The 12,844-nt window shown below is 40.2% G+C and overlaps 1 protein-coding gene across 1 annotated transcript in view; it reads left to right on the plus strand.

Annotated features, from left to right (window-relative positions):
* Window positions 1-551: 551 nt before the first annotated feature.
* The window catches only part of akap6 (A kinase (PRKA) anchor protein 6), a 225,386-nt gene continuing 213,093 nt past the window's right edge, over window positions 552-12,844 (plus strand). The window contains exon 1 of the mRNA XM_082516526.1: window positions 552-827. The gene's annotated coding sequence lies outside the window, so the exon portion shown is untranslated. The remainder of the gene's footprint in view (window positions 828-12,844) is intronic.

The following is a 12,844-nucleotide window of genomic DNA, read 5'->3' on the forward strand; positions in this document are numbered from 1 at the left end:
CCCCTTTTATCTCTCACTCCATGTAAATATACTTTCTATCTATTTCCCTATGTGTTTAAAATTGTAATGCATTTCTTGAAATAACTTTTAATATATAAAAATTTATGTGAGACTTTTTCTTTTTCTTATTAAATTTCATAATTTATTTATTTATTTATACTTTATTTATCCCCAAAGTTGGGACATGTTTATGTTACAGAGCTTTTGCTTTGTGAGAAACCTGTGTAACATAGAATTTGGTGTTAGGGAATGTGCTGTACTGTGCTGGCTTCCCTCATCTTCCTCTGCACTTCCAGGATTGTCCAGTGGGGGGCGTTGAGGACTTCCTGTGCTCCCTATGTGTCCTCTGGCATCAGAGGAAAAAAAGAAAAGAGAGAGAGCAGCTGCTTCTCACAACCCAGCCTTTGCGCTGTCATCCTCCCCCCTCCTTTCTCTTCTCCCTCAGGAAGGGGAGCACCACACCCTGTCAGCCAATCAGAACTCAGCTCCACCCTCTCCATCACATCATCTCAGTTTCCAAGGTAACAGGGCGACCCCTCTCTCTCTCTCTTTCACTCCCTCTCTGTTTCCAAACTGAAAGGTGCCGCATCATCATCATCATCCCTCCCATCCGTCCTTTCACCCCACCGTCCCATACTGAGCTGGTGGCTAGTTTAGCTTTAGCCTCTCCTGTGTTAGCATCATCTCTGTCTCTCGCTCGCTCGCTCTCTTTCTGCAGTGGGATTGCCACAACATCAACGGCACCTCCCTTCTCCTCACTCTGCATCCTCTAACGGAAAAGCAGAGAAGGAAGAAATGAGATGGACTAAAGGATGAACAGAGATGTGGTATGTACTGCTAAACCTGCTCTCTGTTGCTCTGAGTACCCTTTCTTCTGTTTTGACTACATGAAAGGGTGTGTGTGTGTGTGTCACTGTAATCCTTCCTGGAATGCTGATTTAATAAGTTGTGTGACGCTCTCGCACCCAAACTGATGCAAATGAAAGAAAGAGAGAGAAAAGGAAATGGATAGAGGGAGACAGAAGCAGAGGGAGGTGACTCCCAATCTCTGCCTCTCTCTCTCTATCTTAGCTTTTGTTATGGAGGCCTGTTCTGCAGAAGCTCGCTCTGCCTGCTGCATACAGAAAGAGGGCAACACCTCTCCTTTCTGTTCCCAGTCTGCTCCCCTGCTTCTCTTACTGCTCTCTTTCACCTCATATCAAAATCTGGTTTGCTACCTTGGCAGTTTTAGGACCTGGTGCCTGCTTTTGATGTTTTTGAACACTCAGAATGTTTTTAGGTTCTTAATGCAAAATGGGGCTCAAACAAAGTTCTCATTCACTTCCACTTAACCCAGTCTAACAAACAAATGTAAGCATAGTCGGGTTTCCTGTCTCCTGTTTGGTCTGTCTCCCTGTGCTGTGTTTGAAAATGAAGAGTTCATTATTCACATGTTTGATCACTATAGTTTGCACAGTATCTCATTGCAAGACAGCAAAGTGCTGTGCATACAAAAGGCTTTAATTCCTGCAACAGAAATGTAACATTGTCCTTTTCAGGGGAAGAATACAGGACAGTTTTTTTGCTGAAAGGAGCATAATGTAAGCAGATTTGTAGTACTGACAGTTTCTCAAAGTGATGGAAGTACAGTGCTTTAAAAAAAGTGTTTGTCTCCTTCCTGATGACGGATCAAAAAAACTTCAGACAACCTTTAGTTTTAAAATGTTGATTTTATTTATTAAGGGAAAAAGTAATTGCTCCCTTTGTTAAATCAAGGGATGGATTAAGTGTGATTAACCACATTTGTTTTGGAAAGCTGAGGTTAATAATCAGTAGCCACACCCAGGCCTGATTACTGCCATACCTGTTTAATAAATTATCTCATAAAGCATCATTCCACGATCTAAAGAAACTCAACAGCAGATTAGAAACAAAGTCACTGACACCTGTCAGTCTGGAAAGGGTTACAGAGAACCCAGCGAGAGCCATTATTCACAAATGGAGAACTTTTTCTAAGAGCGTCTCAACATATCACCGAGGAGGTCATAGAAGAATCCAGAACAACATCTAAAGAACTGCAGACCTCACTTGTCTTAGTTATGGTCAGCAGTCATGATCCAACAGGAAAAACGATACTGAGCCAAATGATATCCACTGCCGACCAAAGCCAACACAGTCTCAAAGGCTGGTCCCACATTTGCCAAAAAACATCTTGATGATCCCCAAGACTTTTGGAAAATATTGGCGAGAAAAGAAAAGTTGAACTGTTTGGAAAGCTCGAGTCCCGTTACATCTGGCTTATAACTTATAAAGCATTTCATCAAAAGAAGATCATACTCACAGTCAGGCATGGTGGTGGTAGTGTGATAGTGTGAGGCTGCTTTGCTTCTTCACGACCTGGTTAATGTGTCGTAATTCAGGGAATCATCAATCTTCTCACTAAAACATCAAGTCCTTACTACATGCTTGGAAGCCCAAGGACACTTGGTTTATGTAGCAGCACACTGAGCTGAAACACTCAAGCAAGGCCTCCTCTGAATGGCTCAAAGTGTAATGTTTTGGAGTGGCTTAATCAAAATCTAGACTTAAATCTGGTTGAGATGCAGATAGGTGATAGGTGTGCATTGCTTTTTTCCCCTTAATAAATTCACTCATGATTTAAAATATGCTCTTTGCATTTATCCAATTTATCTTTGTCTATTATTACATTTATTTTTCATCCTATGAAACGTTTAAGTGTGACAAATATGCAATAAATAAGAAACCAGGAAGGACGACAATACTTTTTTACAGCATAGTTTTATAGAAATTGTTGGATGCAAAACAAAAAGTGTGCATTTCTTCTTTTTCTTTCTTCTGCTATCAGTTTAACTTGATAGGAGGGACATATCTTCACATTAACCAAATATATAGTGTTTATTTGGAGCATTTATTCGCCATTAGTTACAGCACAGGGTGAATTCCAGTCCTGTGCTTAGAGTTTAGATTTCAAACATTATTTTCCATGTATTCAGATTTTATTGTGGATTCTCTGATGAACAGGGTTCAGATAGATATCCCATATTGGTCTATATTCTGACAAAGAGTGTTGTTCTTTTCCATTTTTCCTCACATCAGTTCAGTTATGCTTAATTGCGTCTGCTTTTTTGTCGTTTTTTAACTGTGTTTAAGTCTGAAGTTGTTGTAGTTGTAGACGCAGACCGTAGACCGTACGATTTCCCGTGTGCCCGTCATTAGCATTGTTTCCTATTGGTTAGCTGTATAGTGTTCGTGGTCAATACAATCCAGATCACTGCCTTTGTTTTCCACTCCACAGGATATGATGTAACTATCGCTTGAGCTGTAAAACTGGACTGAGAGAGAGAAACAGAGATGCACAGAAGCATAGACATCAGAAGAAAGGTGATGGAGGGTGAAGTGGGTGTAGGTCGCTCTTGTTAAAGATGGTTTATAGGATTAACTCCAGGCTTACACAAAGAAGAGAGGGAAGAGAAGAAATATGACTCCTTTGCTTTCTTAAGGACTAATCCTGAACTAGCTTTAATCTTATGGGGTGATGATGACACTCAGAAACAGTAACCTTAAGAGTTTATGTTGGTCACATAGTGACTTAGAGCTGGGTAGAAAGCAAAAGTCTCATTATCATGTTAAACTGGCCTCTAATAATAAGTTTAAACCCGATAATGTCTTTTTACTACAGGTCAGGTTAAGTACTGGGACTTAATTTAAATGAAAACAAATGAATATCACTAGTAGATGCAAAGAAAGAGGACAGTTTTATCTTGGTGCAGTGAGGTTTTCAGCCTCCGTGTGACTTTGATAATAGCAGTAAGACTCTGATTGTCACTGGAGACATGTTTTATTTTTCACAAACAGCATTAGGCACATTAGAAATACACTGTGGACCAGGTTTGCTTTACCAGTGTTGATAACCAAGATGGATGGAACTGGATTCCTCATTTGGCACATATTGAATTTGCAGAAATGTTCTATGCAAAAGAAGAGCACTTATAGGAACAGATAGAATCGCTGTTTGCACAGTTTTGCTCTGTTTGCTTTGAAGTGCTGCACTTTAGATATATAATGCAAGAATATCAGAGTATTGAGACTGCAACGAAGGATGTTTTTTCTAAAAGCAGGTGCTTACCAGGATAATTGACTAAAAATACAGACTTGGAGTAGTCCAAGGAGTCATCTGTGTCTGTGAACTAATGAACACATACGCAATCGAAGCAGTAAAATATAACATTGCACAACAATAATGCATAAAAACATTGATAATTCAAAGTGTTTCATTTGTGCTTCATATAAAAAGATTAAGAGGTTGTTACTTTACTGTTGTAGCACATCTCTAGCATTGCACCAATCCTGAAAAACGGTAGTTAAAAATGAAGTAGTTATCGTCACCATCTGGTCTGCTTCTTTCTCCTGGAGGTCGGCTGCTGCTGTTTCAGACAGCATCAGCTACTCTGATGAAAGCACCTCCCCCATGTTGACTTAGAAACTTGACCGGGTGTTATTTCAGCCAATTAAATAGCATGAAGGCTTGGCTTTGGACACACTAGGAAGCCTGCCACTCTGTGTCTTACTGTGCTGGTTACGACAGGATGATTGGCATTAATGCAGGAGACTCACTCCACACATCTTTGTTAGCACCAGCTCTCAGACTCCAGACATCAGAGGACCAGACTCTCCCGGAGTCACCTTTAATTAGCCAGCAGCCATCGCCTTGACCTGAATTGATTTTTGGTAAAGTTCATTTTCAAGGCATTTAACAAAACAAATCTGGACAAAGCTTTAGGGATAACATGCATAAACCTTTATAGAAGCAGTCTGCGCGTAAAGATAACTTTTCTGCATGAATGTCTGTTCAGATTTTACTTGGTTAGTCATGTACAAGGTTTCAAAGACAAATAAAGGTTAAATAATGTCATAAAGCATTTTCTTTTTAACCAACTTCATGAACCATTTTTGCAGTTTCGCCCCATTTTATCGATCAGGAATGTTTGGTTCATCTGTAGCTTTTGTGTGCCTCGCACTAATCCTGTAATAATGATGTTGTTATCAGGCTGCTATGAGGATCACAGATCTGTTGCAGAAATCCTTAACGTCTGTCAAAAGACAGCTCTTTATGACTGGCTCGGTCTGATTTATGTGAAATGCTGTTTATGATGGGTTTGTGGTGTGACATGTATTCTTGAGCAAATGGTCTTATTTACTGTATTTTGGAGCAGTTGGCACAAGACTTTATGACCATTATTACCTTATTATGAAAGATCTTTACAGACGGGTTGTGTTAGCAGGTGTGCTGCAGTTTACAGCTGCTAAAACATGTCAGAAACCAGGAGTCATTCTTTAATTGCTGATGTGGTGAACTGCATGCTGGTTGGTTTGTCAGCTCCCTTTCCTCGCAGTTTCTCTCTGCAGAGCTGATGCACTACAGCCCCAGCAGGGAGAGAACAGTAAAGATAGAGGCTGGTGAGCTGCTGGCATTACGATGATTGAGCAGGAATCCTTTTTCACTGCACTGTAATAGTTTAGTCAGATGGTCATTCCTACATGTTTTTTGCTTTGTCCTTAGGAGCACTATAGTGCTTCCTTAAAAGTGGCTCTAAGAAGGACGCTTAAACCATTCAAGCTGTGATATGGTAATAAAGCTTTATAAAAGCTCAAAGAGAAAGAGAGAGACCAGAAGGTCTCCCTGCCCTTCTTTATAACACAATAGTGCTGTGTGTGTGTCTGTGGCACACACCACCCCCACATGTTTAACTAGAACAAACCAGCCATAGTGTATGTGTGTCTGAGGTTGGAGTGGCTATCACATGATCTGGGTTAGGGTTAAGGTTTATTCTGCTTCTGTTTCCACAAAAGCAGAATGTAGGAACACTTGAATGTTGGATGTTAGCTCTGTGCTCATAGGTGAAGCAGTTCATATGTATTAATTTCAAGTGCTGTTGGTTCTGAATATAAGATGAACCCATTTATTGTACAATACCCAATTGTTTTTGAGAAAAAAATACAAATTTCCTGGAGATCAGAAATGTATGCTGAAAAAAAGCACTGTGCTACCAACACTTCCCACTTACATAAACTGCTCAACCTTGGAAACCCATGAAGCTCCTGATAAACAGTTTTTGTGCTGATGTTAATGTCAGGGGAGGAGCATTACTTCATTTATCCTCTGCCTTTTTGTGGCGTTCCAAAGACATGTTGCAGAAAGGCTGTATAATGCAGTGTTAACAATCATAGCATGGTTGAAGGGTGTTTCTTCCAATACTTCTTTATGGTTATAATTTTTATTTAGGAGCCAATGAATGCATTTGTGGATACAGTTTGGATAAACCCGTACATGAATTACCAATACAGAATTGTATTTGTAGCACAGAAACCGAAAAAGAAGGGCCTCATATAGAATGAGTTTCACCGTTTTCATTTCGCTATAAAACATCCTTACAGATGTTGAATTTATAACTTGATGTTATGTGCTCTGGATGACGAAATCAAAGGTTTTTGCAGTTTTATGCTGACAAAAATTATCCTTAAATTGTACTAATTACTCCACAAAGTGTAGAATTCCTTCCCAACTTTATTTCCAAGACACTTTTTTTTGACATTCATTTATGCTGCTAAATATCATAACTAGTTGTGAGAGGCGTTTACAGACACACAAGTGAAGAGAGTGTTCTGAGAAGGTGGAACAAGTACTATGAGGAGCAGATTGATGAATGAAAATGAGAGAGTGAGAAGAAAGGCGTGAGGGGAAAGTGAGGGCAACTATGAAGAGGATGAAGAGCGGAAAGGTGGTTGGTCTACATGACAAACCTGTATAGAGATGTCTACTAGAGGGGGCAGTGGATTTTTTTTATCCAGACTGTTTAACATGATCTTGGAGAGTGAAAGGACATCCGAGGAATGGAGAACTGTAGTGGTACTGGTTTTCAGTAACGAGGGAGCTGTAGTAACTACAGAGGGATAAACCTGATGAGACATGTAGAGAAAGTAAGAAGAGAGGTGATGATCAACAAGCAGCGGTATGACTACATGCTGAGAAAATGCACTCCAGGTGAGAGCCTTTCTTCGACAGTGTTGATGGAGAAGCATAAAGAGGGTCAGAGGAGTTCCACATTGTCTTTTTGGATCTAGAGAAGGCAAAGTGGGTACCAGAAGAGGAACTGTGGTAATACCTGGGTATGAGGAAGTTAGGAGTGGCAGAGAAGTACCAACAACGGTGGTACTATGAGGACAGTGAGACATTGGTGAGGTGTTTGAAGTTGGGTGGTGGGATTGCATTAAGGATCTGCTCTGAGCCCTTTGTTTGCAGTCCTGATGCACAGGTTGGCAGATGAGGTCAGGCGGGAGTCTCCATGGTCTATGATGTTTGCACATAACATTGTTGTAGTGAGTGTGAGAGTACTGAGCAGATGGAAGTGAGGTTTGAGAGGTGGAGGTATGCTCTGGAGAAAAGAGGAATGAAAGTCAGTGAAAACAGGACAGAATGGATATAGTGTAGAAGGACATGGAGAGGGTTGGCGTGACAGTAGGGGATAATAGGTATAAGGTAAGAGGTTGCTGTGGCAACCCCTCCAAGGGGGGTCCAAATCACACGATGGATCTAAGATGACCTAGCAGCAACCTTCAGCCTCACTTAATCTCTGTTTCAAATTCTGTTGAAAGTGCTTCTACTGTAAATAACACAGAAGCTTTTCAGATATTTTATAATGATACTGTCAAATTATTATAAGCAAAAATGGTCTGAATCACATTTAGCGTCATATTCTCTGCTTCTGCTTGTAAGTCAAGCCGCTGCTGTTGGGAGGGAACCAGTCGAATATCCTTTTAACCAAAATCTCCTCAACAAAATAATCATCTTTAATAAGACAATGTCCTTTGATTTGACCTCCCTCTTTTTCTCTGCCTGCCTTTTTACTTTGGATCAGCTCGGCCAGTTTGTAGAGAAAGCCGACTCACAGCGAAACTGTTATCAGCTCCTGCAGAGAGACGTGGAACATTTATCATCCGTGAATGTATCAGATGATTGGAAGTGTTCTTCACATTGTGTGTGAGGGTCTGATTCCTGTGTGCGTGTGTGTGTGCGTGTGCATGTGTGTGTGTAATATTATCCATAATTACTGGAGGAAAAAAAACATGGCTTGTGCCACTAATGCTTCTGTCCAGTCCCAGAAGGAAGCTGAACTGGAAAGTAAAGGGGGGAATGTATTATAATGTAATGTACAGTTAAACCAGTTCTGTGGAATTAATTTAATAAGACTTAATTACTTAATTGCATGAAGTGTGGCCTTTATAAAATATGTGGAGTGTCTTGATATTAATAGATATTATTAGTTAGTCAGTACATGGTAAACATTTTGTGACGGTGCATTAACTTAAAAATGTTAAGAGGATTCTAGCTGCTAATATTTATAGCTACAGTGAGTGTGATTTCACCTTTTAATGCATAAAGTTTTCAATGTGTTTTCAATTTTTTGTTGTAAGATGAATTTGACTAAAAGCTTTGCACACATTTGGTCTCATGAGACAAAAATCCAGACTTCCACTGGTTTGTTGTCCATGTTGCTTGGCTGGATCATTTCTCTCCGTCTTAATGGTCAGACTTAAATGGTCGCCTCCAAATCACTGATGGTGAAATGTGTTGGAATGGGACTCAAATCTGAGCTTAGTTATTTGTTAATTGTGTGTTATATGATCGGAATTGTTAAATAGAGGGGAAAAAAGCGCTTTTTATTAATTTGCAAATAAATGATTACAGTTAGGCCTACAAGTATTTGGACAGTGGCCCAATTGTGATAATTTTGTCTCTGTACACCAACACAGCAGGTTTAAATCAAACATTCAAGATGTGATTTCCAGCTTTAATTCAAAGGGTTTAACCAAAGTATTGCATTAACTGTTACAACTGTTTATATGTAAGGAAGCAGATATTGCCTGGTTGTAGATTTATTTAACGTCCCTCTGTCCTCATGAACTTAATTTAGAACAGCAGTTGAACATTTTCAGTATTCAAGGTCAGTATCACTCAATTTCAGTTACTTTTTGGGGATGGCATTTATAGCCTTTAAGTATGCCGTTTAAAATGTGCTGTAATTAATCCTTAGGCCAAACACTCAGAAGGAATGCTAAACTGCACTTTCCTTTTTAACCAGAGCTCGTCCCTCGTGTGTTTGAACCTACATGTACTATAATACTTGACAAAAACGGTTTGATGGTTTCTTCGATTTAGCCTTTGAAATGATACTTTTATGTTTTTAGGGATGTTGTAAATGTTTTGTATCAGTCTTGGTGGTGCAGGGTGGTTTTCTGCTGCTGATGCAGCCTTTCCTGCATTTCTTTGGTCAGAAACACGAGACAGAGGAGGAGGAAAGATTAATGATCAGGGACAGAAGATCTTCTTCCCCTTTCCCCTATTATGCATTATTCATAGGCAGGGCTCGAGTACCTCTGGGACACACACACACACACACACACACACACACACACACACACACACACACACACACGCCCTGTAAATATCTCTGTTGCTGCAGTCTGTCTAGTGGCTGGCTTTTCTTTCCATGTGTCCACCTCTACTCCATTTATTGTAAGTTCTGGTGTCACAGCAGCACACCCTCTTACTGCATTTAACAGAAACACACAATGTTTGGTTTCGTTTGAATGATTTATGACACAGCGTCGGCGGAGAGATGAGTTCACCCTGAATGCTCTGTCTGCGAGTGTACCATGTGGTCTGGGTGGGGCCAATAGATGGAGACCTAGTTATGTCTAAAGGTGATGCAAGGAAGGGTGGATGTTACACACCAGGAGCCAATGTGAATGATAGATTTTGTTCTTCTCAAGAAACTTTACATTCCAAATACCAGAGCAAATGTTAAAAACATATAGTTGTAAAAATATGTAATAATGTGCTCTAGCATAGTGTTTTGTGTTTATGGATTTTGTTCAGTAGTTTATTTTCTTTTAAAGCGTTCTCCTTTCTTTAAATTGCTTTATCATCTTTACACAAATCAGGGTTCCCCCGGGGAGAAAACAGCTTCAGTTTAGGAACATTTGGGGAACACCCAGTCTGTGATTTCAGCTGATAAAACACCTACTGCCTTACATAAAAACCATTCCCAGCGTGGCTTTAATCCCAACTTTAATCTCACAAAAGACAGATGAAAGGGATCTCATGTGAGCACTCTCCCGTCAGACTGCAAACTGCTGATTCACAAACAGCTGTGGAACTTTGAATCATGAGACGAGCAGAGGAGATGTTTTACATCCTGAAACATTTGCATTTTGAGAAACTAAGAAGTATTTAGAAACAAGGATTGTGATATGAACACAGGACAGCAGTATAATTCTTTAAAACGAAGCTATAATTATTATTGGAATTATTTTTATTCTAGTGCAGATACAGTACACGACTAATGGTTTCTGATCTAAAACTAGCGTCTTTTTTTCATTTCATTCCTTGGAATATGATTAGGCCGATGTCTCTCCAGATCAGTTCATCCTGATGCAACAAGCTATGTTTTAGTTCCTGAGCAGTCTGAGACATTAGCTTTGTGTCAAAGGATGTTTTTCACCCCTAGATGGATGATGTTTGGTCAGTTTTCCAGGATTAGAATTAGGACTCAACTTTATTGTCATTACAGATGTATAAATACAGGGTAATGAAATACAGTTTGCATCTAATCAGAAGTGCAGGAGCAGTAAGTGCAATAGGAGCAGATTATATACAGATAAGGGTAAAAGGTGGGAATAGTTATGAACAGATTATGTACAAATAAGTTATGTATACAGATGTTTATATTGCTATACAGAGAGCAAATATATAGATGTACTATGGACAAATGTACATATGTACAGATGATCTGTATAGCATACAGATGTTCTATATTGCTATACAGATGGCCAGATATACATGTGCTACATATATACAGATGTATCAATGTGTGGTAAACAGATATACAGTGGTTTATGTAGGATGTATAATATACTACTGTGTCTTTGTATTTCTGCCCTGGATGTGCACGTGTGTAAATGGCAGATGGACTGATTCTTATATAGCGCTTTTCTACCCTCCCGGAGTACTCAAAGTGCTCTATACAACATGCCACCTTCACCCAATCACACAAGATGTATCTTCTGTGCTTTTTTAAGTGCTATGTAACTAACCCATTCACACACATTCATACTCTGATGGATGCATCGGAGAGCAACTTGGGGTTAATGTCTTGCCCAAGGATATTTGGCATGCAGACTAGGGGGAGCCAGGGATCAAACTACCAACCTTCCGATCAGTAGATGACCTCCTCTACCCCCTGAGCTACCCCAGGCTGGACATGTGTGATTCACATGTCCAGCCTATATCCGTAAGCAAATGACCTATTTAGTCTACGCTGTCTGATTAGCCTCTAACACATAGCTCTGGAGTTTCTTTAAAATAACCCTTATAATTTTTTTTTTATATGAACAAACTAACGATATATTTTAGATTGACCGTTTTAGTGAGTAACTTTCAAGAGAGGAGAATTTGGAGAAAGAATGGAGGAGATTTAGAGCAGAAACATGATGAGGAGAATGACATTGCTATTGGAGATCAGCACAAAAAATAAGGACATCTGTGTTTGGTCGATTATTCTTTTGTTGTAACAGGGCTTCTTGGCAATCTGTTGGAAAGCCTGTTTATTCCCTTTTAAATGGTGCCAGATTTGTAACGAAAATGCATTTGTGGGTTGAGCAGCAGAGTTGAGTGTGTGGGTTGTGCCCATAAAAAATTGCCAAATCTTCTCTGCCAAGGCCAAACAGCTTATTCTGCTATTAAATCTTGTTTGGTGTCATTTACTGAATTGATCTGAAGGAATAAGAAATACGGGCAATTTAAGAATATATTCATTTAACAAACAGGGACCTCAGTAATGTGGAAGAAGCATACACAGCCACAGCCTGGCACCTCCTCCCCATGCTGATCACACATTACTGTGGGATGGCATCCCATTCTTCAACTTGGTCACTCTGGCATGACGTGCACGCCTAAGCTGATACCACAAGTTTCCAGTGGGCTTGAGGTCAGAACTTCAGGCAGGTGATAAACCCAGTCTGCGGGGGCGTTGTCATCCTGGAAGACAGAGTTCAGTCCCAGACTGTGGAGATATGAAATTGCCACCGGTTGCAGAATCTCATCTCGATATCTCTCTGCTTTAAAATTGCTGCCGATGACGACAAACCTTGTTTTTCCAGTGAGGGTGATGCTGCACCGCACCATCACACTGCCTCCAACAAAAGCTGTTACACTAGCAGTGCAGCAATGGGCATAGCACGCTGCATGTCTTCTCCACACTTTGACCCTAGAGTCCAACTGTAGAAGGCACAATCTGGACTCATTGTTCAACATAATGTTCCTCCACATGTTCAGGCTCCAGTGCACATGTTGCTGACATCGACTGGTCTGAGGGTGAAGGGCAGGCATGGCAGACCTCTTGGCAGCCCTGTGAGACCAAAGATTGGCTGTGTTCAGTCTGTTTCAGATCGCCTGTGTAGAGACGCGTTGGCCATACTGCTCCACAAACCTTCACTAAAAATCTGTGGAAGAGTTGTAATTGCAGATCTCGTTACAGGTGATTAGATCTGTGTTTTTTTTTAGTTGTGTGGTATCGTCCTGTCCTCATCATGACGACTATTAGCATCATTTTTGAGTCATTCTCTTTGTTCTGTATTGTTTTGTATTTGTGACCACAACATATTACTCAAACGACTGGAGAACTGGACAGGTCTTTCAGGAACTGTACTAAACTGGTTCAAAACATACGTAGAAAACAGGAAATACTTTGTATCAATAGGTAACTTCACATCTGAGCAGACAAGT

Source organism: Aulonocara stuartgranti (genome assembly GCF_965226115.1).
Source record: "Aulonocara stuartgranti genome assembly, chromosome: 19".
NCBI classification, from domain to species: Eukaryota; Metazoa; Chordata; class Actinopteri; order Cichliformes; family Cichlidae; genus Aulonocara; species Aulonocara stuartgranti.